Source organism: Ambystoma mexicanum, chromosome 1p (assembly GCF_040938575.1).
Source record: "Ambystoma mexicanum isolate Mex_15411 chromosome 1p, UKY_AmexF1_1, whole genome shotgun sequence".
Classification (NCBI taxonomy): domain Eukaryota; kingdom Metazoa; phylum Chordata; class Amphibia; order Caudata; family Ambystomatidae; genus Ambystoma; species Ambystoma mexicanum.
Genome location: NC_090921.1, coordinates 388,224,239 through 388,251,560, shown reverse-complemented (window position 1 = coordinate 388,251,560; position 27,322 = coordinate 388,224,239). Strand labels below are relative to the sequence as shown.

Below are 27,322 nucleotides of genomic sequence, written 5' to 3'. Positions count from 1 at the left end.
CTGGATGTCAAATGGTGAACTTAATGATAAATTGCTTTGTTTTTACCCTTGAGACCATAAAGATCTTGCATGTCAAAAAAACTCATTGTGTGATGTGAAAGTGGAAAAATAAGTCTGCCCCACCCAGCTCCGTCCAGGTTTACCTGCTTCATCATCAGTGAGGTGGGTCTCTTGAAGCAAGGCGACATCACATGACAGACTTAAGACACGACAACACCGTAGCACGTTTCACAGGTTTATTCAAACATTTACATTCCAAGAAATCAGATTCAAGTGATCTACTTTCGTGAATTTCATAGAGAACATATTTGCAGAGAACCTTGGGCTCATCAACGACTCCTCACCGCAAAAAAGGAAGACTTAGCCATGGCGCAAAGTATATATTTTATTTTATTCATTACATTTGTTAATACGGCCAAACCCAGAGGTATCACAGCGTAAATTACAGAACAGATTAAGTACTTGCTGGTTACATGTAAGGAAGTTGCATAAATACAGTAATCGTCAAAAACATGAACAAATCTCTTCTCTGCAGGACATGAAATGGGTAAAAAGTAGAGTATAATCGTAAGGTAGGTTAACCTAGTGAAATAATACAGTTACAGTGGTACATATATGTACAGCAAATAATCCGGTAGTCCAGGTGATATGTGCTGGACTCAGGCAGTGGGCTTAATATTTGTAAAATAGCCAGGTTTTTAGGAGTTTCTTAAATTGAGAGTGGGATGTTTCATTACTGATGTTGGTAGGGAGGGAATTCCAAAGTCTGGGGGCTGCAACAGTGAAACTGGACTCACTGGTTCTCTTATTCTTGAAACAAGGGATATATAGGTGAGTACTGGTGTTGGATCTCAGTAGTCTGATTGGAGTTTTTTGAGTGAGGGGCTCATTAACATAGGAGGGGGCATTTTGACTAATGCATTTGTGTGTGGTGGTGAGCGTTTTATACTGGATTCTGGCTTGAATCGGGAGCCAATGTACTTCACTCCTCACTTGTGAGATCTGGTCCCTTTTATTTATGCCTAATGCTCTCGGGGCTTTTTTGTAATAATTGTAATTTGGATAGGTTTTTCTTGGAAGTACCCAATAATAGTAGATTACAATAGTCTAATTTAGATGAGTGCACTGGAAAGAGTGATGCAGTTCTGTGTAGAGAGAAACTGGCGGTTGAGGGTGATCAGTTTAGCTGCATAGGGTGTAGAGAATGCCAGCGAACTGATGTGTTTGCTCATGGCGAGGCTAGAATCCAAATAAACCCCTAATGTTTTAACTTGGTTAGAGATGGGGATCGGAGTGGCATCTATGTCTATGGATGTGTAATCTCGGGGCAGTTTCGATCTAAGCAATCCGACCGCGGCTGATTTTGCCACGGCAGGAATGTTCGCATGAGAAAGGTGCGAACTACTAAAAGTTTGCACCTTTCTCATGCAAACACACTTACATACTACAGGGGCTGCAGGGTTTTCCTCCCCAACACCCCACTCGCTATACTGTAAAGTATAGTCACCCGTTTTTTTTTTTCATTTTTCTTTTTTGTGGGTGTGCTGCCGGGGTGTCCCCCGAAAAAACCCGCTCACTATGCCGCACAGTATAGTGAGCGGGGTGTTGCGGGGGACACCCCCACAGTTTTATTTTTTTACTTACATGCAATGCTACCATCAAAAGGTTCAAACATTTGGTGTTCGAACCTTTGGTGGTAGCATTTTTCGGGCGTTTTGTACAGTCTGACCTTTTTTTCAGTCCGATCGTACAAAACCGTTTATTTTGTTGATGGTGTTCGACAATAAGGATCTGCGTCTTTTCACCATTCAGGCAAATACTGTTGTTTGCCATCCAGTTCGGGATGGGGGAATAGATTTTGTTTATGGTGATGGTATCTTGATCTTTATTTCCTGTAATTGGGATGAGTATCTGCGTATCATCCACAAAGTTGCTGTATATTACTCCCATAGAATCCAATGCAGCAAAAAGAAGCGTGGTGTAAGCATTGTTTAATGTGGGAGAAAGGCAGGATCCTTGATGTACACAAAGGTGGACTGGTATAGGATCTGCTGCTTCCTCTCCTATGGCTACTGTGGAAGTTTTTCTCATAAATATGATATGATCCAGTCTGTTGCAATTTGTGCGAAGTGAACTTTTTTGGATAAGGAAAGGCATAGTTTATCGTGGGCAACTAAATCAAATGCCGCAGACAGATCGAGAAGTAGTAGTATTCATAGTTTTCCTGAGTCTCTGAGGGTATCCATCTGTTTTTTTTTAAAAAAATTAACTAGAGCTGTCTCTGAAGTGTGTTTGGGCCGAAAGCAGATTGTCTGTCGCCTAGCAGGTGGTTACTTTCGAGGTGGGCTTGTATTTGGGGGAATGCCATTTTATCAATTATTTTAAAGAGAAATGGGACTGTTGTCATGAGTCTATAGTTAGTGGGGGTGGTGGGTTCTAGGATTTTTTTTAATAGTGGTGTTACGCAGGCTTCTTTAATTTCTGAAGGGACTGAGTTGGTCCTGAAAGACGCATTAATGAAGCTGGTGATGATTGGAGCTAACATTGGGTTGCACTCTTTGACCAATTTAGCAGAAAAGCCGTCACATTTACAAAGTGAAGGTTTGAGTGAAGCGATCATGTTGATAACTTGGTCCTGGGTGACTAATTGGGTTACTAAGGCTAAGGTTTTAGGTGGGGTAATAGGGTCGATGTTAATACTTTTGTCCAATAATTTTCTTTTTAGTAGGATTTTATCTTGTAGAGAGTTGATTTTAGAAGCTAGGGTGTTATGAATGGTGGTACACCAGGTCTTACTTGCAATGATAGGGCTGGGGGTAGGGGGCAAGTGGGCGTTTCAGGTTCTTTGAAGATAGCCAATAGTTATTTGCTATTAGATGCCGCATTGGAGATACGTAGATTAAGAAAGCTGGATTTGTGTGCGATTACTGCCGGTTTGTAATTCTGTGCTAGAAGTTGGAGTTCTTTTCCGGCTTCATTGGTGGGTTTTGTTCTGGTGAGGTGCTCTAAAGCTCTTATTTCTCCTGAGCTTTCTAAGTTGATCATTGAATCAGGGTTTACTACGTTTGGGTTTTGGTAGTTTAGTTTTAACTGGGGCTACTTCATCAATGGCTGTTTTAAGACATGAGTGGTAGAAATGGGATACAATACCTGGATTGGAGGTATTGTTTGGGTGGTGCTTTAGTAATTTGGTGAGGATGGGGTTTAATTTGTCCTGGGTGAGCTCACATGAGCTTCTCGCTAATACTAGAATGGGTGGTACAGACCGTACTTCTTTGGAATTGCTAGTGGAGACATTAAAACGAATTAGGTAATGATCTGACCAAAAGACACCGATTTCTACAAGTGATACTTTAGTGTTCAAGGTTAGTATCCAGTCAAGGATTCTACCTTTGGTGTGAGTGGGTGTATTGACAATTTGGGAGAATTGCATTTTTTGTAATCCAGTATGAAATGATGGAGCTCTATGGTCAAGGGGGTCATTGAAACCAAGGTTTATATCACCTAATACTAATTTAGTACTAGATTTGAGTAGGGGGGGGTACTGTGTAGTGGGATGTCAATATCCGGATGATTAGTGGAGCTTGGTGATCTATAGAAGAGAAGGAAGTTAATGGTTGTTTTCAGGCCAGTGGTAGGTTTAACGGTAAAGAAGCTCGAAGCCCTCTATTCTATCAGTGCTGCAAACTCTGAATTGTATGGAGGATTTGGCGATGATGGCTACTCCTTCTCCCACTGAGGCTTGACGGTCTGATCGGAGTATCGTGTAGTTTGGTGGGATGGTGAACGTGACTAGGTGGCCTGATGTTGGGTGTAGGCAGGTTTCAGTGAGAGCTATAAAATACTAGTTGGTGTTTCAGAATGAGGTTGTGTCCTTCAGAGGCATGTGCACCTAGAGAATGCACGTTCAGTAGAGCACCTTACAGATGTGAGTTAATAACTACATTCTGTGGGCAGGGTGTGAAGGCTGGGTTCATATGTGGTTTGTTACAAAGGGGCAGTGTTTTAGTCAAGTGGCACTGTGGGTCGGAAGGACCTGTTACTAGAGTGAGCTTTTGCTTAATGCCGGTGTGTGCTGGGGTAGTTGACAATTCGTCCTGTTTTCCGAGTGCAGGGGTGCGCTGGTGGGAACGTGAGGAGAGTCTAGAATTCCTGGTGACTCCTACTACGGGGGTGGAGGATGGCAGGATGCGGTCACGGGTTCCTGCTTGTAGTCATTTCTGGCACATTGGACCTTGGCAGGGGACTGTGAGGGGAGAACTGACTGGGAGGTTAAAAGGAGGGTGGGATCTAAATCAGATGTGGTTGAGCGGTCTGCATGTATAATGTTGGTAGTGTTCTTGGATATGCTGGTGGATGGAGGGATTCCAGACAGGAATGCTGCTGTTTTGGATAAGAAAGGCATAGGACAGAGTAGTGGGTAATGCCTTGGGCAATAGACACGGACCAAGCCTGAGTCATAAGCATAGGTACCTTTGCTTCAGGGTGAGGATAGCATGCCATTGCAAGCTTGCATGTGGTGCATGATGGTAAGAGGCATAATGGATGGGTTGGTGTGCAGATTAGTGTCTGAATATATAGTAGGGTAGACAGAACACAATAAGCAGTTGAAACATTGCAATGCTAATTTTTTGGGGACAATACATTTCCTATGATTCCAAGGTGGACGTTACTCAATGGGCAGTAGAGTGACTGAAGAGGTACATACTGACAGAGTAAAATACAATGGTGTAAAAATCAACAGTGGTATGCTGGAGCGTACAATTTAGTTGCAAATAGTAGCAGTAACAGAACTAGAACAATTTAGTTGCAAATAGTAGCAGTAACAGACCTAGAACAATGCACTGTTGGTGGCTACCGTATGTTGTATAGTGCAATGCAACATGATTAGTGAACAGTGGTCATAGGCAGGGGCTGGGTGTTGCTAGTGCGTGACATACGGTTATAGTTGTGCGTTACTATTAAATACATCAGGCTCGCTTCGCTGCTTGTTGGAATTGCGGCGGCAAGAAAGGGGGGGGTTATAAGATATTGATAACCATGAAAGAGAGTAACACTGGAAAGTCACAGAGCGTTTGCTGCAGGGCACCAGGGCGTGTGGTCTGCCGGTTGATCAACCAAGATGTTAGATCATCGGCGAGGGATTTCCTTTAGCAGAAGAGGGTCAGCACCGGTCTTAAGGGAGTGGAAGGTCCAGGGTGATTGAGAGACAGAGAGCAATATGATGACAATCAGCTTACGGGCAGGCCTGTGCCTTTGTAGAGTGCCTTAGTGGGAGGGCAGGCTGACGCCTTCCGGCGAGACAGAATCCAGGAAATGCAGACGTAGGGCCAATGGGCGGCAGGGCTCGCTGAGTGGTTGCTAGGCAACCATGTAAACACTGGATGTGGCGGTCATTAAAGCAGCTCCTTGTGTGTGTGTGTACACGATCAGAGGGTCATGAGGGGTAAAACCTCAAATTATGCGGCGGCCAAAGCATCATGGGATCTTGCAGGAAGGTGCGAGCAAGGTGTGGGTGCTGGATGCACGATGCTCACACCACCTTACCCTGCTGCACGCTCGGTGTAGACGAAGGGGAGCTTCTCCTGAAACAGCAGCGAACGTTGCAAGCTGGGCTCCTGCTCACCCGAGGATCACTGGGGGAAGTGGGAAAGGGCTCAGACAGGCCTGAGCCCTTGTAGAGTGCTTTATAATACTGTCTTTACTGTATAGTGCCTTACAGAGTGTTGGATAATACTGTCTTTATTATCCAACAGAGACAAATCACACAGGAAAAACAATTCTCCAGCATTCTCAGCTTCTAAGCCTGTGTCACACGATTAGTCTGTTATCTGGGCCCTCAGTGTATCTTGAGCCGTTATTATCTTGTCATCCTCTGCTGCAAAGTATACTAGTACTTTCATCGCTATACTCTTTTCAGTCTTTCGGCATTGTGTGATGCATATTCTGATAACACAGAAAGTCAGTAATACTACTACTAGTAGTGCTGCTTCTAAGAAAATCTGACAGCAAACCATCTTTTCCTGCAGCGTTTGTCTCCGACTCCATTTTGGTATGAATCTCTGATAACCTGCTAACCGCCTCAATGAGCGTGCAGTTGTCTTCATCATTTGCTGGGGCGAAAGTACAGCAAGATGACCCGATCTTGGTGCAAACGCCTCTTTCCTTGGCTGTTAGTAGATCTAAAACATATCTATTCTGTAGCACCATTAACCTCACTGCTTGGAGCTCTTCTTTGATTGCGCTGAACCCCTTTATAGTCGAATGTATTGTCTGCATTGGCTCCCACCTCTTAATATGCGTGTGTGCTGGCCTGCACTGCTAGAATGATGGATGCAAAGAATTTCTGTTCTGCTAAACAGTCTATGCTCTGGTGGTATTGCATCCAGGGAATCCTCAATTTCTGATGATGCATAGTTTCCCCTCTTTACTCTGGTCAGTTCTACAGATCTCTTCTTTCTCTTGCTAGAGTGCATCATGGGGAATCCATCTACTTTAATGTCATTCTGAGGTACTACCCGCACTGGGATGTTCAGATGCACCAGTGAGCACGTCCCTCCCCAGTTGGGTGGTAGTTTCGCATATGCTTTTGACCAGCAGGCTCAATAGTGGTCCATTAATACTGTTGTTCACACCTTCATACCTGGAACTTCTACTGACTGCTTGCATTCCTTGTTTTCTCCAACCTTTACTGGACCATCGTTCTGAAAGTATAATACTGCTCCTTTGATTGGTATAACAGGCATTGGTCCAGCTTCCTTCTCTACCCATGTTAGTAACTTTGCACTTGCTTCCCATTCTTTCAGGCATTTGTCGTGTTGCTCTTGTACTATTCAAACTGGAACTGTTAGGAGCACATGTGCCTTGATCCAAATCACTCTTTTCATCCGTCAACAGGGTATATTTGTCCATACACCAGCATCTGTGCCCTTTTCAATCATCATGGTTCTCCTCCCATCCCTACTGGTGCTCTTCTGGGACATGGCAACTTCCTTTGTGTCACTACCCTTGTTTCTCCTTTTTGGGGACCTTTGGATATGCATTCTATGGCTGAATCTTTCTTCCAGTAATCATCCATCATCTCTTGAGGCTTGATATAGTTATCTTCATATAGAATAGTCTTTTTGGAAATCCAATTTAAGGTAGCTCTTTTTCCCTTGAAATCTTCCCCTTGTGGTGCACAACGATAAATGCACAAGGCATTTGTGCTCCTGCTGCTGGGATTTCAGTTGCCACAATCGTTCTGGAGGCACTCGTGATATAGGAGATGAGAGAGCAGATATAACAGCTCTCTTCAGTAGTTTGTTAACCTATTTTGGTCATGATCTTATACCACATGTTATTAGTTACCGGGCCAAATCAGTTAGATCTGAATCAACCCGACTTAAATCGAAGTCTGCACTGCGCCTACTTCTTTTTACTGGTTTGGCAGTGCTTAACACTTGACCTGATATGGTGACCATGCCTGCCTGAATTGGGGTTACGATAGAATGGGTCACAGGTTGTGCATCTGCAAAAAATAATCTTCATACAATGAGGGTAAAGAAGTAGAAACAGAAGGCACAAAATATCCCAATTGCACTTTTAATAATGGTACCCATAACTTAGTCCTCTTCAGTATCTTGTGTTGCTCCAAATGTGATGAGAAACCTGCCTGAACTTCCTCAAAAATGCATGATTAGGTTGTTAATGTATGCTAGATCAAGCTCAATGGGTGTAGTATTGTGCAAGTGCGACAAACAGTTGTTCCCACACAATACAGATTTTGGTGTCACTGAGCACTTCTATGACAGATGGGTTTCCACAATTATGCCGTTTTTAAGTTTGGGCCAGATAAAGCAAAAAAGCATGAAAATAAACAGTAGGCACCCTTCTCTCTGATTCAGACTATATATTGAACTGCACAAAGTAATCCTGTAAGGTCAAGTGCCTCTGGAAAATCATGGAACACAGAAATAGCAGTTGCTACTTTGACAATGAATAGCTATTTCCAAGAAAATTACGGTGTGCCTAATCTAGGTGTACGGGAAGTCCTTGCCCTAATCAGCTTGCTCGAGAGTGTGTAGTCTTGGCAGCAACTCTTCTGCTCGTCTTTGTCCTGGCTTGGTATTTTGTGCTTCCCCACCCCCCTTGCCTCAAATCGTCCTCTTCTTCGAGGCTGGTAGAGGCCCCTCCCTGACAGGGTTTCACGTCTCCAATGTAGTTTCAGGCTTTCTTTCCTCGTATTTTTACTGCTCGATCAGTTGCTTCCTCCACGGTATAGGAGGCACTAAACCTGGGCTTATACTAGGTCCTGGTAAAATTCCGAAGCAGCAGAGTCCTCGGGTCAAGTAGTGGTGGTGCTAAGCGATTTTCGTTGGCCTCTGGGATGTTGTCCTCCTCGCTCTTTGACCACTCCTGCCGTGCCTGCAGTTGGCGAGAAATAAAAGGCACACTAAGCCATCAAAGAAGCTACGTACTCCTCCATCTCAGTACCGAAAGCATTGGACAGAGTTTGCATCCATTAAAGCCCTAGTGGGAGGAGCCAGATGGAGTTACATGCACCATCCGGTTACCACCTCGTGTGGCGTTAAATAATGGTCAGCCCCATGCTGCTTGCGCAATGCGAACAGAGCTAAGGGCAGACAATGTAACCAACTCTTATTTAGAGTTGCTTGCTTTTATTTTAGCATTTTTTCTTTAAATAGTGTTGGGTTGGAAATGAACCTATCCCACCCCCCCCCCCCCCAGGTGCTTCCAAATAAGACGAACCCCATATGAGGCAATATAACCTACAAGGGAGGGTGGGGGAGCTCAATCCATCATCAGCGAGCATAGAAAGGTCCTGTAGCACATAGAAGTGGATGCTTAGCACTAGAAATGCCCACACTCCGCGACACCATTTTGTAACAGACCCATGCTGCTTGCGTTCCCCGTTCACAGAGCCCAATTCCTACACAATATGCTAGTTCCGCTTGAGCCTTGTTCCCACGGAAGTCCATTTCCCCTTTGTCCCTTCAGTGTTGCGAATATTTAGTATCACCTTCAGGAATGTGCGCGAGACAGTACCAGCCCCCCGCTGTGTCCATTCATCTCCACTAAACTGCCATCGAGCCTCTAACCCCCACCCAGCCAGACCTGTACTGGCCGCACATCACTAACCCCACCTCGACACCATCTGCTGTTTGATAAGCTCCCGACCCCAGGTCCTAACCTCCATAAAGTGCCCACTTTAGATCTAAAGCCCACATGGCTGTATTTCTTCCTAGGAGCAACACACATCTCCAGTAACATGAGATACTGCGAAGGGTGAAACCAAAGCTCAATCCCTAGAGGGTAGACATTGGGTGCGGGGACTGCCGTATTACTGGCACCTTCAAAGCATGGGTCAGCATGAGTGTATTTTATTCTTTTCCCTCCCTGGCATCCCTTTTCCATGCCGCCCAGGTGCCTGCCATATTGAATGAATAGTTTGTCTTAGTTTTTATGTTTCCCAACTAAATTAGTGTTTTATGCATGCCCTGACCTTCACCACAAGGATGAGCCCAGCTGACCCGAATGCCGCGAGATCGAAGGGGAAGAACCAGCCCATTACCGCCTGGCATCCCCTATAGAGCAGGCCCATGTGTAGAGTGCCTCCAATCAGGAGCACCAAAATGTCCTGTATATGGATGACGCTTTTCGTGCCTATAACCCCATGTTTGACGATGTAAGACCAGAGCGCTCTCAAGCAGCAGAGTCTTTCACTGGCACTTGTATTTTGTGTGAGTAAACCTGGTTATCTTTGCAAAGCTATCTCTAGGACTATTTCCCTAGCGGGAAGTATTTACTCTTGAGTGTGCATATAGAGGGACTTGCCTTCATTTGGTGAACCAAACGTGATTCCTCAGACCCCATACTTGCAGCAATATCCAGGTGGCCTCTCCGGAAGGGCCCACATACAGTGACTAGTCCCCCAAAACGCATATGCAGCAGAAGTGGTCGTGGGTGCAGTCTTTAGAAAAATCACGCCTGCTCGTTGGAGCGGGGTATAACCCCAAGAGGCCCAGACCTCTTGTGGATTCCCTGTGAACAGAAGCTATTGGAAGAACGTGGACACGCGAGTATAGGGACAATCGAGTATAGATTGCAAGGAATAACAATGTATGGGTTGGTGTCTGGAGCAGTATGGCAGAGGGGAACACACGATGAATGAAAGCGGATTTTTGATTGTGCACGTTTTTTATGGCCATTTTTATTCATCCTAGTCTTAAGTTATACAGATAATTTAAAAGAGGAAGGAAAGAGAGCCTCTCCATCTGAGGAGAGAAGGTAGCAGCCACAGTGCACTGTCCCGATCAGTGCAGGGAAATACAAATAAGGAGAAACTTAGGAACCCTGTATAAGTAGAGGGCTCGGAAAATAGTGGTTATTTTAGCCTGTTATTTTAGTTTATTTTCAGTGCATTTTTTTTATATGTATGGAGGAGGCCCGGGAGGGGCGTGTATGGTGTGAATGAGAAGAGAGTAGTGAAGGTGTGTAGGGAGTGAATGGGGATGCTCTAAGGGGGAGAAAATAGTTAAAGGCATATGTTCTTCGGTATAAACACCATTCTGGCCATATTGACTGACAGTACAGAGACAATTGTGACGTGCATGTAACAAGGAGTATTGAACGGCACTGTATAACTTAAGGGTGTGGACAGACGGGGAGAATACTGTACGGGCATATTGTGGACACGCACTTCAGACAGACAACCATGGAGACAGACACGCCTCCAACCCACATGTGTAAGGCCCTACCCCTGTACAGTGACAAAATCAAGAAATATCACAGTCAATGGGTGACAGTGACCAACACGAGGGAGGGAGAACAGGGGGAGAACAACCGAAGAAACTTTACCCATTATTAACTAAGCCAGCAGAGGGATATACAAATCCGACCTACGTCTCTGGGGGAACGATTTTAGCAGGCCCCTGTACAGCCTCGCCCCCTCCGTATGCTGCACCCCCAGCGCTATCCACTCACACAGTGGTGAGCGCTGCTGGCCTCGAAGTGGCAATATCCAGCACACACAGAATTAGCTACATTATGCGCAGCATGTGAAACAGCAAGGGCAACAGATGTCCTGATGCTGGCCCCAGACACACCTCCCATACATCCTGGGGAGGAGTGAACATCTGGGGACTGTGTGTTTAGGATTAACAGCGCACCTATAATAGCTGTACATGTAGAACAGGTAGGGGAAGCCTGGTGTACGAGAATGTAGGATTGGCCAGGGGAGATGAGGAATATTGAAGCGATTTTGATGACAGAGGAAGGGGCAGTGGTGCGGGCAGAGGCTGCACCCCCCCCACCACACCAAGGGTAGACAGCTTGTGGGACAGAAGGTTGATGGAACGGTTTGGGAGAATAGCATTATCAGAGAGAATGGGAGGTGGTCTGAAAACAGGGAAGATTAAAACAAAATTGCAAATGCCCCAAATTCACAAAAGGTGCAGGACACCCTCATTATGTCCCGTGTGCACAAATGGACAAGAACAATCTTCTCAAGTCCCTCCCCCACTCACTGCGGGGGTGGGGAAATGGATCTACGCATTCATTCTTCGGGTTCAGGAGATGTGGAGCACGGAGACGGGTAGGACTTGGGACCAATCAACGTTCCTGTTTTATTTCATTGTGAAGCAGGGGCTCCCAAAGGAAGTTCAGAATACACTTGATAAGATAGCGAGGGTGGAAGCAAAAGGGTGGCCTGAGATTTAAAGCATTATAGTGCACCATTGTAGAAGGATCAAAGAGCGTGAAAAAGAAACTAGTCAAGGACGACAGGCAGAAGTGAAACTAGTACAAAATAAAATAGTGAAAGTAGCTGCAGTGTCAGAAGCCCCGCCCCCAAAACATGCGTGAGAAGAGGGGCGTGCCACCGTCGCCACACAGGCGAGGATGGCAGTAGTATGGGCAGAAAACGGGCAAAGAGTGGGGAGGAAATAAACAATACACGGGACCTCAATGGCAAGGAGGGCAACAAAGAGGATGAGGTGGGTTCCGAGGGCAAAGAGGAGGGAGATTCAGGGGCAAGGACCGCAAATTGGTGGGCAGGGACAATGCTGGTCATGTGGGAGGTGGGTCACTTAGCCAGAAAATGTCAGTAGACAGGGAGGGAATTACAGCTATATTCAATCGCCTTATGGAGGCCCTCACCCCGGGAGCCCATGCGGGCCCATCCACGGTTCCACCATGATTCCATACAAAATACATCAAGCATACACTCAGTTACCTCCCCAGATCCCTGGCCCATATCGCCCGCCACCACAACAGCAGGCCATGTAAAAACATCAGTGCCGTCCAACGCACAGGCAGAGTGAAGCAGACACTCTTTCGCCACTGCACCCAACTGGGCTGCGGCCCCCTACCAAGGACCAACGGTAGGAGGGAGGGAACCCATTCTCGTTCCCAGGTACAGACCTATCCCGACTAGGCAGCCCACAGGGAACACTTGCGTGTTTGCGTGTTCAGTACCATCAATGACCTTGCATAAAGAAGTACCACTGGTGGGGGCCGCGATAGAAAATAAGCAATTAATCTTCATGGTGGACCGGAGGCAGAAAAGTCATGCATAATCGAAGGTGACTTCCCCACCATCAGGAAAAACTCTCGAAATGCAAGATTTCTCTGGGGTTGTAGTAACGGTTCCTTATACAGAAGATTTAGATGCCAATATTGGAGGGGAAATTGTTCAAGCCTCGCTCCTCCATTACGAAAGCTCCCCTGGCAACTTACTGGGAAGAAACCTGCTCAGTAAACTAAACATGACAATATCATTAACGGATAGAGGAGTTGCCTGTGCAACCCCAGGAATGTGCTCCCTCCGGGCCATGCTAGTAATACATGTGGTGACTAATGAAGTAGTGAGAGGGATACCTGTGAACCCAGATATGTTCATCTACAGCATTAGAGTGCTTGCCAGAGCAGTGCCCCAGGAAGGAGTGGAGAATACCTTCTGATTTGTTTCCGACCTGTAGCCCTCCCTGAGGTGGTTGCTGGTACTATCTTGTCCTTAGACATAGAGGGGTTATAGGTGTCTGCAAAGGGAATTGTGGTACTGGGAACAGATATCCATGGGTGTTATGTACTGACCCCAATAGAACAGAGAAATAACAGAGGAGGGCCTGTTTGAGGATGGAAAAAAAGACTGAGAAATAGTACTAGAGATTTGCATACCTTGTGACATGGTACAATTTCGAAAGGTACAGAGCCCCCCCTTATGGCAATCGTTCGTGTTCCTCCCCCATTCTGCGAAGCTGACCTACAGGAAGTGACCCCAGAAAGGAATATACTCAAACCAGGTGCATTGTTACCAAGAGTAAAACAGGATCCCCTGTCCCAAAAAGCAGAAGGTGGTATTCAGGGGACATTACAGCCCTGCTACAGCAATGGATTATAGGGCCCTTCACGTCACCATGCAACACTGCTATCTATCCAATCAAAAAAGCTACAGGGGGTAGTTGGAGGATAATCCAGGACTTGCGCCCTCCTTAATGACATTGAACAGATGGAGTTTCCTCTCGTTCCTAACCCAGTATCAATCCTGTGCAGCGTCCCGAAACAGGCCACCCATTTTAATGTAGTGGACCAGAAAAATGCATTTTTCTCAGTGCTACTTGCCCCAGATTCACAGTCTCACTGCATTCATTGTGGAAGGAAAGCGATAAGGAGACCATTGCTTGCCCCAGGGGTACTGTGAAAGCCCCAGCATTTTTTTTTCATAGAACTTATTAGCATTTATAACAAGTAAACAAAGTAACCTTTACCCCCCAAGCCTCCCCGTCTCCCAACAACCCCTCACGGGTCTTGGTGCATTGCTACATCTCTCTTAGGTTCTGTTCTGTGTTAACGTCCTTGCTTCGCCCGTCTCTCGCCACCTCTCTCCCATGCTGCTAGGCTGTCCAAATTCCACTGTATGGAGCCGCGCAGGACCCAGAGTCCTCCCGTTTCATACCCCCCCCCGTCCCAGCGCCCGGTCCTCTTAACGAATACGTCCCTTTCTCCAGAGCTGCTAGCCTCCAAATTCTTCCTACCCATTCATGTTCCGTGGGCACTTCCAACGCCTTCCATTTCTGTGCTATTAACTGTGCCCCTGCCATCACCAAGATCACATAAACCACCTTTTGGGCCTTCGTCTGCATCTCATCCAGGGTACCATCCAGCCCCAAAATAAACAGCCCATTGTCTATCCCCCCTTACCCCCCGCCCCCCAACTATAGCAACGCCCATCGTGTCAAGCACTGCCTCGTGAATCATAACCCAGAACGGGGCACCCTTCGGGCATTGCCACCAGACGTGTCTCCAGGAGCCCTCTTCCCCACATCCCCACCAACACTGGGCGGTCTTGGACCGATATATTTTAGCTATCCTGCAGGGGGTGAGGTGGCACTGATCCATCAGCTTCACCCAAATTTCTTGGATTTGTAAAGAATTTGTCAACATGGGAATAGACGCCCATTGGGATTGCCACTGTTCTAGCGTAATTGATTGCCCGGCTTCTTTCTCCAATTTGGCCATACAGCCTCTCTTGCCCTCCACTTCCCCCTCCTTGAGCAACCTATACAGCTCCCCCACTAGGTGTCTGTCCCCTGCTTGGGGAGTCACATATTTCTCGAATTGGGTAAGATCCCTTGTGGCCACACCCTTTATAGCTGGATGCAGGGCCAATGTCTTAGCTGCATATACCGAAATGGCTCTACTTCTCCCCCCCCCCCCCCAACCAGAAAATGCTCTTGCAGGTAGAGAAGTCTCTCACCTGCCCTCCTTCGTAGGGGTCTCTAAGACACCTACAGCCCCCCTCCCGCCACGCGTCAAACCCGGAATCATCTCGCAGCCCCGCGGAGAACTGAGGATTAGTAAAGATAGGTGTGAGGTGGAGCGGTGGACCTTTCCCCCCCGTCATCCTTCGTCCAATCCTGTATTACCCTCAACTGAACTGCCCAGTAGTAGTTCACCATATCCGGTTCCCCCATACCTCCTCTATTTCTGGGCAATTGTATAAGCCTACTAGGAACCCTAGGTTTCTTCGTCCCCCATATGTAGGCCTGAGTAAGCCGCCTTAACTTTCTAAAGAAGGAGGCCGGTACCCTAACCAGCAGCGCCATAAATAAATACAGTAGCTTTGGAAGGATAACCAAAACACCGCCAGCGGTCCCCAGCCCAGGAACAACCCCTTGATTGTCCCCAGAAGCGGGAGGTAGTTTGCCTCATACATTTGCTCTATCGTCCCAGTGATATCAGTCCCCAAATACCTTATCCTACCCTTCACCCAGGAAAATTCAAAGCTCTCCTTCAACTCCTTTTCTACCCTGGGACACATTTGTAGACACAGCACCTCCGACTTGCTTTTATTAATCCGTAGCCCTGCAAATTGGCCGAACTCCCCAAACACTCTCTCGACTGCCTCCAGGGAGTCTCGTGGGGTTCGTCAGGGTCAGCAACATATCGTCTGCGAAGGCAGCCACCTTGTGTTCCCTTCCCCCAAACATCACCCACCTTAATCTCCTGGTGAAGTCTGATTTTACTCACGAGCGGCTCCAAATAGAACGCAAAAAGTAGTGGCGATAGCGGACAGCCTTGCTTCGTACCTCTAAACACCCTCAATGGATCAGATGCCTCCCCATTAATCATCAGGCGCAATGTGGGACTACGGTAGTTAGCCTCCATCTTGTCCATACATTTTTCCCCAAAGCCCATCTTACGCATAGTGGTGAAGAGAAAGCCCTATTCTACTCTATCAAACGCTTTCTCAGCGGCAAGGGCCACCACTGTAGCCTCCATCTTAGATTTGTTCTCCTTCACTAGAATATGAGCAATCCTCCTGGTGTTGTCATGCATTTGCCTCCCCCTAACAAAACCAGACTGATCCTGCTCTACTAGGGATGGGAGGAGGGGTTTAAGCCTGGCCGCCAAAATCTTGGTAAAGATCTTCACGTCTAAATTGATTAGAGCAATCGGTCGATAGTCACTGCACGATGTGAGATCTTTCCCCTGTTTAGGGAGTAGTACCACTTTCGCCTCCTCCATAGATGAGGTTATCCCTTTCCCTCCCCCAAAAACGTTATATAAAGCAACCAAATCTGCTGTGAAGCCGTCAGGCCCAGGAGCTTTATGAAGGGGGAGAGCCGCAATAGCCTTGTGGACCTCATCTATAGTTAAGTCCTTCTCAAGCTCTTCCCTATTCGCTGCCACAATCCCAGCAAAATGGCACCCTTCCAGAAACCTCCCCTGGTCCCCTTCCTCTGGACTGTCAGATTTATACACCTCCCCGTAATACCTCGCAAACTCCCTTTTGATTTCTTGAGTCCCCGTCACCCCCCTCCCCCCGCCGTCTTAATTCTCAGTATTGTTCCATCTTTCTCCTCGCTCCTCAGCTTTCTTACCAATAGCCTATCCGCCCTGTTCGCCTTCACGTATTAATTCTGCTTCAGGTGCAGCAGTGCCCTCTCCGCCTTAGCTGAGACTATCGTGTCCAATTGGCCCTTAATCACCCTATATCTCCTCCTGGTCTCTGCTGAGGGTCTAACAGCTAACACCTGCATGACCACTTTCAGGTTAACCTCCAAATCTTCCTCTATCTTCCTACATTCCCTATCCCTCCTAGCCTTTATCCCAATAATCGCCCCCTAATGGTGGCTTTAAAAGCATCCCAAATTATCCCCGTATCCATGCTCTCAGTATCATTCCTCTGAAAAAAAGTGACCCATTTCCTGTCGCAGCTCCTCCCGCAGCACCTCGTCCTTAAAAATATGAGAGGGGTTCTTCCATTTCCACAGACCTGCCGCCTGTGATGGCACCACATGCTCCATTACAATCGGGGCATGGTCTGAAATCGAAATTGCGCCCACCTCAATCTCCATAATCCTACCAACCAGGGAACGAGACAACCAGATAATCTATCCTGGAAGCTGATCAGTGCACATGAGAATAGAAAGTGTTCCCACTATAGTCGCCCCTCTTTTGCCACCATGCGTCAACCAATGAGAGGTTCTCCAATTTGGACTGCAGCTCTCTGGAAGGTTTAGTCTGTACGAAAAGGTCTCCCACTCCTATCTCTCCCCGGGTTCCAAGCTAAATTGAATTCCCCTGCGAGTATTATGCTGCTCCTAGCAGCCCTTTCCAATTTACCCAGCATTGTTTGTAGGAAGTGGTCCTGCCCTGTATTCGGCGCATAAAGGGTAGCCACTGTCCACACCTCCTACCAGAAACCTGCCCAGATTGTCCCGGGAAACGCCTATGACAGCCATATCTAAACCATCATTTAGGGCTATGAGGACGCCCCCTTTCAGCCCCTGGCCATTCTACTGATGTAGGCGGCTAAACCCCTTCAGTCTCACCCTCTGTCTGTCCTTTTCTTGAATGCGAGTTTCTTGAAAGTTAATAATGTCTGGGTTCTCCCTCGCCAGCATGAGCACCACTTTTTTCCTCTTCACCGGCAAATTCAAACCCCTGACATTCAAGGACAAGATTTTCAAGACTTTATCCATTGCCCATAAAGACCCTGAATCCACTCCCAGCAGAACCAATACCCCTACCCTGATTCCCTCCCACCAGACCCGTGACCCCCCCCAATCACTGGGTGCGCACTGCTGGTCCTTAGCCCCCCCCCGACCTTCTCCCTTGGGAACAGTGCCCCTTCCCCACCCCGGTGACCCCATTGGCAGGTCCACCCTGACCCTTAGGTGACCCTCCATGATCCCCAACCCTCCCCAGCCACTACAGCCTCTTCCGGATACCCCTCCCCGGGTACCCCCAAGAACTAACCAGCTCATAACCTAGAAATCAATTTGGTGACGAACCCCGTGCCTCCCCCCCAAGCTCAAGGCCCCTCTACGGGGGGGGGGGACCACCGCCGGGCTCGCCGGGCCCCCTCCTCCTCCTCACTTTCCTTCTTGGCACCTGGGTCGACCACTCCCACTCCCTCCGTCTGGGGCTGGCTTTCTCCTTGTCCGGTGATTCACCTGAGGAGTGGTCCACCTCTATCCCAAGGATGGCCGCACCCTCCTCCACTGCTGTAACCCTCCTTTGCCTACTGTCCAGTTCAAACACCAAACCAAACGGAAATGTCCACTTGTATCTCATGCCCGTCTTCTGAAGCTCTTGCGTTATCGGGCGCATCTGCCTCCTCTTGTTGAGAGTAATAGCCGACAAATCCTGGTATAGCTGAATGGAGGACCCATTGAAGGTACAAAGGCAAAGCTTCGACGTCCGTATCCGACAGACAGTGCCAGAGTCAATGCCGACCTCGAGCCCTTATGTTTCGCTGGGGACGAGGATAGAGACCTGGAAGCACCTCTTTTGCGACCAACCTGAGCCTTGTCCGTACGGGACCTCAAAGGTTCCCTATGAGGATCACGCTGAGGAACTGAGCCCGAAGGCGTACTAGCCACGGATCAAGACAGTTCCTTTACGGCTTTGTCAGAAGATGCGAACGGAACTGTGCCCTGCAATTGAAAAATCGCCAGCATCTGCTCCCTGAAGGCAGCCCATTCCTCTCGAGTCGAGGACTACGTTTTTACTTGCGGCTCCATCCTCCAAAGACGACGGGGAAGGCAACCGTTGACGGCACTTCCGTGAATGCTGAGACAAGGATGAGGAATGGCGGGAACCACTCCGAGACCGGGACTCCTTCCGACACGGAGAGTCGACCCTCGAATCATCGCTGGAAATACCTTTGGATTTAGATTTATAGGACTTGTTGGGTTTAGCACCCCTACCTACCTGAAGCTTTCCCTTATGCTCCTGCAAGGCCTTAGACAGCGACTGGCATTTGGAACAGTCTGTGTCATGACTCTCGCCCAAGCACCGCAAATGTGATGCGGGTCGGAAATCAACATCTTAGACTTGCAGTCCCGGCAACTCTTGAAGCCAGACCGTGGAGTCAGAGGGGTCGAAGAAGAAGGCATATTCAAACGATAAATACACAAGGCGCTCCTAGTCTCTAAAGCAAACACGTTTGTGGCAAAAAACAGAACCGAGGCTACGCGCGCCGTGTGTCCTATTTATAACATCCGGTAACGTCACCCTCGACATAGGCCTTCGAGGGTCATCGACCCAACGCCATCGACGCAGGACACCCTCTGCCGAAAAAGTTTCCCCAAGTACACTGCTGTGGACAATACATGTCAAAGATGTGGAATACGTTGGAGGACACAATCCATTTGAAAGGAAAGGTTCTTAGCATTATGTAAATGTATCCGTCCCCTACCTACAGGAGTTCTAAGCGAGTTTTTTCAGGTCAAAAAGCAATAAACTAGTGCATGTTTGTGTAGCTTCATGAATGGATGCACATTTGCCTACCTAATGACATAATTGATAACTGTCTTTATTGTCAGCCAACCTGGTCCATTGATGAGACCTCTGTCTCCTTGAAACCATCAACCGGATACGGGTTAAATGGCTGTCAGAGAATATCTCTCATCATGCCTGATACATTGGAGCAGTCGGTATCTGGACAAAGAGCGAATTACACGTTTAATTCTTCAGATTGATAGTCACATAGGGGTCCATAAGGGCCCTTCCTGGGACCCTCTCTTCAAACAATAACAAAAAAAACAAAAAAAAAGAAAAAAAGAAATCCTAATCCAAAACAGGATAAATAGGAAATAGGAAGAACCTGTGGTCACAAATGGATAAAAAAAAAAAAAGCGGTAGTAAAACAGCTATGCAACAAGTGAAACTGCTGAAAATCTGGCCCGGTTTCTAGTTGAAATTGTTGGTTTTAAACACTATGTATGGTGTTCTTGAGTCTAATAAGAAAAGGGGATTCTGAGCTTGCTAATGTCTGCGCTGGTGAACTGTCTGAGTCAATTCACCCTGGCTGCTGGCAGAGATGCTGTAACAATGTCGGTTTGGCCAGCATGGACTAGGGTCTGAGGGCCTCTCAAATAAAAAATGTCTTTGGGACATATTGGACCCCAGAACACATGTTTAAGATGCACCTTTCATAGAGTGGCCAATGCTGGAAGTACAAGCAGGCAAAGGGTATATTGAGCCATTTGCTTTGGTTTTGCAGCAAGACCAGAGACTAAGAGGTTAAGCTTGTGCTGAACTGTACTATTGCAAGGAAAGCTTTCCTTTTGATTATTGGGGATGTGTCTTCATTGGTGGATCTGCCATTTTGTAAGAAAATCTGGCTGCTCTGGAGCTGCATGCTTGCAAAAGGGATGATCCTACGTGCATGGAAATCATCCAACTCCTTCTGTATCGATTATTGGGTGGAGGAGTTATTGACCATGTCCACATATGAGAGGGCCATTTTCAAGAAGTCTGGAGACGCTGATTAATTCATGGACATAAGAGGTCTATTCCTAGATGTATAGGGCTTATATGCTTTTGAGATGTGTTTCCTGATACATTCTCATCCATGTAATTTTACTTGCACTGTTGCTCTTGGATTATACTGTACCAACTGTATTTGCTATGTGCATGATTTTATGACACGACATGATGTGTTGTGTTTTATTTTATTTATTTTTCCTTCTCTTATACCTATAACTAGGCATCATATCCGTCCTACTTGCTATAACCTGATTGTTCTATTGCTCGCTAGTACTGATGCTACCGTTCATGCTTTTACTATCTTTCTTTTGTCAATTTTATTGCGGTTTGCTTTTGGCACATGAAAATAAAACCAAAATCACAAACACTCATTGCAGGTCTACCAGGCATCATACACAACCTGGAGGTTAGCCATTAATTAAGCTGTAGACAAGCTACTTCTGGTCTCTGAACTATTTCTAAGTCGCCATAACATTTGGATTTTAAACAGATGTACCTACTTTCATACTTGAGATTAACTTTGTAACAAATTGCTCTACATTATCACATTAAAAAAGCGCGATCGAAACATACTGCAACGATTTTGGGAGAAAATATTCCTTATATGCTGCCAATTAAGATGTGTGAGACAATGTATTGCTTTCACACCAGGTGTCTTTCCTTCTATAGACAATTTGTGTCATTCAACAGGACCTATAAATGTACTATTTCCAGTGTTGGTGGACCAGAAGCTAGTGTGATAGACCCTGCCTAAAATCTGATCCCAGATGGCGAAGGAAAGGCAGACACTTCCTGATCCTGACCCAAGGGGTGGTATTAGTTGGGAGGGAGCCAGGGGAACAGGAGGACTGTCGGGTGAGACGCAATTTTTTGTCTTCCTCTAGGGAAGAAATAAGTGATGCCAAAATATGCAATGGCTTGATGTCGGAGCGCTTTTAACTTCCCAAGTTCACTATCTTTATGTGGGTGAAAAGATTCATAACCAGGTACGCATTGAGAGAATTGAAACCCCCTTTAAAACCATGGAAATTCATGGTGAAAGCTCCTATGACTCCATGGGGAATAGTAAAGTTGAGTCTTAAAATAATACCAATTTAGACCCTGAAGATTTTTCTCCTGAGGGAGACTAAAGCTTAAAAGGCCCCCACAGGTGCAGGCCATGAGAGAGGAGAAGAGTAGAAGTAGGAGGTGGAGCAGTTGTGAACTCTCCACGTAGCAGCAGAAGCAGAATCTGTTGGGAGAATGGCGAGCAGTTGCCTGTCCTCAGAGGGTCTTTTCCTCAAGAAGCCTTAACTGCAGACGTTGCACAGCAGGAAACGTAAACTTGAAACGTTTTCCGCAAAGTAAGGCTGACTCAGATGGCAGGCGAGCACTGGACAGTCTCTGGAGCAGAAAAAGCTCATTTTTTCGAGTGGTGTGGGCTACAGAAGTCCAAAGGCAGATAATTGCCATACCGCGAGAAGCAGCAGAAGCGGAGGACCTGGAGGCAGTGAGGCAACAGATGCGCACGCCAGATTCAATGAGTTCACCAACAGATTGTGACACCGCGGCACTCCGCTCGCTTGCCAAGTCTGGGTGCCTTAACATTAGAAGCAATACAGAGTAAAATTCTAAAAGAAACGTGTTTTTGAATACCGAACTGAAATAAAGCAGACAAATCATTTTGTAAACCAAGCTGATTTAAAAAAAGAGTAAGTGTAAGGTTCAAGTTACTTATCTGTAACAAATGTTCTCCAGCAACAGTCTGGCATGGATTCACACGTTCATGAATATTCCCGGTCAGGCTGGGAATCCTTGGTAAAAGAAAAAACAGTTTCAATTTCACTTTAAAACTGTATTTCTCCTCTAAACTGTCCTCTGGGTCATAATGTCCCCATCCAATGACAGTCCTCCCCCTAAGCCGTGCCTCTGGCAACCATCTTTAGATTTGGTAAGCAGTATGACCAAGAAGAGCGCAGAGTGGCCAGAGAGAGGGTTCGCATGTAAATCCATGTATGTAACTTAAACCTTCTCTGGCATGGGGTCTGGCATTGATTCACATGTTCATGAACAATGAATACATAGCAGTACAACATTACACAACCACAGGAGGTGGCAAGGCTCAACAGTAGCAATTAACTATTACCTCTGGAAGAGACTCACCTCAAGGGTATCACACCCTTATTCGGTGTAACGGGAATCGGTTACAACCAAAAAAGGAAAAAATATACCCTTCAGCGCCAGCTCCGACCCAAGTCCGTGGGTCGGAACTCATGTTGCAGGGATAGCAGAGAGTCCGGGGAAGGGGGTGGAGAGGAGACAGGTAAGGGGGTGCAGGAGAAAAAGTGATCTGTGTGATCACTGTGCCTCGCCGTAATGGAAGTCAGCTTTATTAGAGTTGCCATTTTCAGCGGCGCAGCGATCGCATAGATCCACCTCAAGCAAAGAGGTTGCGTAGCACTGCTTGGCCGACTCTGGGCCCCTCCCTGGAATCCCTGTCGACGCAGTAGAACTTCGTGAAGGTGTGCATGAACCTCCATGTAGCAGCCCTGCAGATGTCGAGCAGGTGCACACCAGAAAGGAACGCCGTTGTCGCAGCAATCGCTCTGGTGGAGTGGGCTCTCGGACGGCCCGGCAGCAGTCAGTTCTCCTAACCGATGGCAGTGCATGATGAAACCGGAGAGTCATCTTGAGATGGAAGCCTTGGACAAGGGCTTCCCATGGTTCACAGGACCAAAGTTCAACAACAATTGAGAAGTCTTCCAAAAACTGCGCGTCATGTAAAACTTCAAGGCACAAGCAACGTCCAGCGAGTGCAAGGCCCTCTCCGCCAGCAACAAAGGTTTCAGGAAGAAAACCGGCAACACCAAAGGCTCGGTGAGGTGGAATTCCGACTGAACCTTCGGCATGAAGGAGGGGTGCGTATGCAGTACCACCCTTGATTCGCGGAGAGTCGGGTACGGTTGCTTGCAGGATAGGGATGGATCTCACCTACACGTCTGGTAGAGGTGATGGCCACAAGGAAAGCCGTCTTTCACAAGAGAATCTTGAGTGGAGCCTTATGCATAGGCTTGAAGAGGGGGCCCCCCCCGAACCCCCATGAGCCTCATCAGTACCACATCGAGTTCCCACACCGGAGCCTTCCCCGGTGGGAAGGATCATAAAAAGCCTTTGAGACTCTCGTTGACAAGTCTTTGGGACCACAGCAAGGAGCTCCCCGGGGACCTGGTGTAGTGGGAGATAGCCGCCAGATGTACCTTGATGGGTGTGTGAGCCAGTACAGATTTTGCCAAGGACAGCAGGTATGGAAGGATCTGACAAACCATGACCCTCAGAGGGTTCATCTTCTGTGACCGGCACCACGTAGCAAAATTGTTCCACTTGTGACTGTAGCACTGTAAAGTAGACGCCCTGGCCTTGGCAAGCACCTCCCTGCAGTCGGCTGGAAATTCATAACCTCCAAACTCTAAGGCTGCAGAGCCAAGCCTTCAGGCTCAGCGATGCTGGTTCATGATGAAGGATTGTGCCTTCCTCTCTGGTGAGCAGATCCGGAACCCCCAGCAACTTGACTGGAAGCACCACCAATAGGCTGAGAAGGTCCGGATACCAAATCCGCCTCGGCCACGTCAGGACGATGAGTATCAACTTGCATTGACACCGCCTGAGTTTTTTGATGACTCTTAGCAGGAGAGGGAACACTTATAGAAAAAGCCCTTCCCACAGGAACGAGAATGCGTCCCCCCAAGTGGCATCTGCTGGCAAACATCTGGCATTTGGAGTTCGCTGCTGTGGAAAACAGATTGATTTGGGGTCTTCCCATTCAAGGAACAGGTGGTCAACCTGATCTTGACGAAGCTCCCACTAATGGCAGGAGCGCAGTTCCCTGCTGCTGGAGTCTGCAATGGTCTTCGCAACTCCCGCCTGGTGGAGAGGGAAATGGCACATCCCCTGTCCGACAGCCCAGTGCCACAACTCCGGAGCTTCCTTGAAGAGCACTGGGTATCGAGTGCCCACCTGCTTCCTGATTTAGAAGGTGGTGGTGGTATGGTCAATGACGATCCTCACCAACTTGCCTTTCAGAGACGGTAGGAACGACTTGAGGGTCCAGAACATTGCCCGTAGCCCAAGGATGTTGATATGCAGAGCCTTCTTCTCTGGCAGCCACAGGCCACAGGCCTCTGGTGTGCAGACTTCCAGTGTGCGTACCCCAGCCTTCCAGGGAGGCGTCCGTGGTGACCGTCTCCTGGTATGGGGGGTTTTGAAATCCCATGCCTTGGGTGATGATGTAGCGGACCCCCCCCCCCCCAACACTATCGTCCATCGGAACTCCTCGTTGAGCGGGATCTTGTCCGTGAAACTTCCCAACACCTGTATCCAACAAGCATCCAGGAATTTGTGTAGAGGTCGCATCTGCAACCTGCATAGACGGTCGAGGTAGATGCAGGACGACGACATGCCCAGTAACGACTTGATGGCCCGCACCGTGGCCGCCTTTGCCGACATTGTTGCAGCTTTCCTTCTCCGAGTCGTGTGTTCATCGGCCAGCTCCCGCAAGCAGGCGTGTATCAGCCAATTATCCAGGTAAGGGTATCCGTGTATGCCTTGCATACGTAGATGGGCCGGCACTGGTGCCAGGCATTTTGTGAACACTCTTGGGACAAAGTCGAATGGTAGGGCCTTGAACTGGTAGTGCTGGCCATGCCCACAAAACAGACATTTACACTGTTTCTTGTGAATGGGAACGTGGAAATAGGTGCCCTCCAGGTCCAACGACGTCAAGAAGAACAAGTTAATTTCTTACCTGGTAACGTTCTTTCGATGGGATGGTCCAATGACGTATTCCATATCTATGACATGTAATCACCACAGCTGTGCTGCTTCGGAAATTTTTTCGGCGTCTGCGTCCTGCATCGATGACGTCGATGCGCCGTCGTCGAGGACCTCCTCCGACGTCATCCGATGTGATAAGTAGGACGCACAACGCCCGTAGCCTCAGTTGTAGTTTTTTCCCCCAGAACGTGTGACATTAGTCAACTGTCAGTCAGACAAAGCCTTGCGGAACATAAGCTGCAATCGCAAAATAAATTCTGCAGCGGGGAAGGCAGGGCGGGAGCGATATGGAATACGTCGTCGGACCATCCCATCGAAAGAACGTTACCAGGTAAGAAACTAACTTGTTCTTCGAGGCGATTGGGTCCTCCGACGTATTCCATATCTATGACAGACTCCCAAAGCAGTACCAGAGCAAGGAGGAGGGAAAGAATTTAGAATCAAAATTTAGAATAGCCAATCAAATAGCAGAGCAAAGGACCGCCTTGCCAAAGGCCAGATCATTTCCTCGGATGGAATCGAGGGAATAGTGACGTACAAATGTATGTACTGAAGCCCAGGTGGCTGCATCACAGATGTTGCGAATAGGAACACCCCTCTGCAGGGCATTAGATGCAGCCATACCCCTGGTAGAATGGGCCCGCAAGCCAGCCGGTGGGTCCTTACCCCGCCAAGCGGTAACACTCCGAGATGGCCAAAATAATCCAGCGAAACAAAGTCTGTTTCGTCACAGCTTGCCCCAAACGCTTTCCAGCGTAACCAATAAAGAGTTGATCGTCCACTCTGACCCGGGACATGCGTGAAACATAAAAGCTTAAAGCTCTCCTAGGATCAAGCCTATGGAGCCTCTCCTCTTCCTTACCAGGATGCGGAGGAGGCTAGAATGCCGGAAGAACAGCCTTCTGGGCCAAATGAAATTCCGTCACTACCTTCGGAAGAAAAGAAGGATGAACTATAAGGACAACCCTGTCCTTGTGAAATACAGTGAAGGGTGGCTTAACTGAAACTGCCTGTAACTCACTCACTCTGCGAGCGGAAGTAACCGCAACTAAATACACAGTTTTCAGAGTTAACAGCCTCAAAAGGGCAAGAATGTAAAGGCTCAAACGGAGCACCCATAAGAAACTTAAGAACAAGGTTTAAATACCAACCGCACCAGAAAGGTGACGGAGGGAACACATTAGTGAGCCCTTTCAGAAACTGTGAAATTAAAAGGGATTTTAAAGTAAGAACACTCTTCAGACGAGCACTTAAAGATGGACAGCGCCGCCAGGTAACCTTTAATGGTACCCACTTGCAAGCCCCTGTGGGCCAAAGAAAGTAAAAAGGACAGAACCATGGGGATGTCACATGCAAAAGGATCCACATTCTGAACTCTGCACCAGTCGCAGAACTTACGCCAACGGCACAGAGACTTTGTTGCTGGCCTTCGGGCCGAAAGCAACACCTCCATCACGTCTTTCAGAAGCCAAGCGTGAAGGTTGAGGGACCTGACCTCTCGATGGAGAACCTGACCCCCCTCCCGTGAGAACCGATCGTCTCGGTAGGAAAGACGACGTGGAGGGCAGATGGACAAGTCGAGAAGGTCCGGGTACCACGTCCTCCAAGCCCACGCCGGAGCAATGAGGATCATCCGGGAACCGAACTTCCGTAACCTCCGCAGCACTTGCGGGATGACGGGGACTGGAGGAAACGCGTACAGCAGCAGGAATGACCACTCCACCACAAACGCGTCTCCTAAGGCTCGTTTTGGAGGAAAATGCCCGCGAGCAAAACCTTTCGCACTTCCGGTTAACACTGAAGGCGAAGAGATCCACTTGAGGGGTCCCCCAAAGGGCGAAGATCTTCAGGAGAATCTCCTGAGCCAACTCCCACTCGTGTGAGATCGCGCTCTGCCTGCTCCGAGCATCCGCCGTCACGTTTTCGTCTCCGGCCAGATGAACTGCCGAGATCGAAACTTCCTGCTGGATGGCCCAGAACTCGAGCTGCATCGCCTCCCTGCACAGAGGAAGTGACCCTGCCCCCCACTTTTTGTTGAGGTAGTGCATGGCCACTGTGTTGTCCGTCAGGATCAGGACACTCTTTCCTCGCACAGTCGGCAGAAAAGCCTTCAGGGCTAGCCTGACGGCCCTCAGCTCCAACAGATTGATATGGAGTCTGGACTCCGACGGAGACCAACGACCGCTGTCAGCCCGTTGGCATGAGCTCCCCATCCCGTGAGGGATGCATC

General features: G+C 47.9%; 1 protein-coding gene across 4 annotated transcripts in view; it reads right to left on the bottom strand.

Annotated features, from left to right (window-relative positions):
* Nucleotides 1-27,322, bottom strand: part of LOC138570755 (SURP and G-patch domain-containing protein 2-like) — a 1,010,309-nt gene that overhangs the window by 388,936 nt on the left and 594,051 nt on the right. The gene's annotated exons all lie outside the window — the stretch shown is intronic.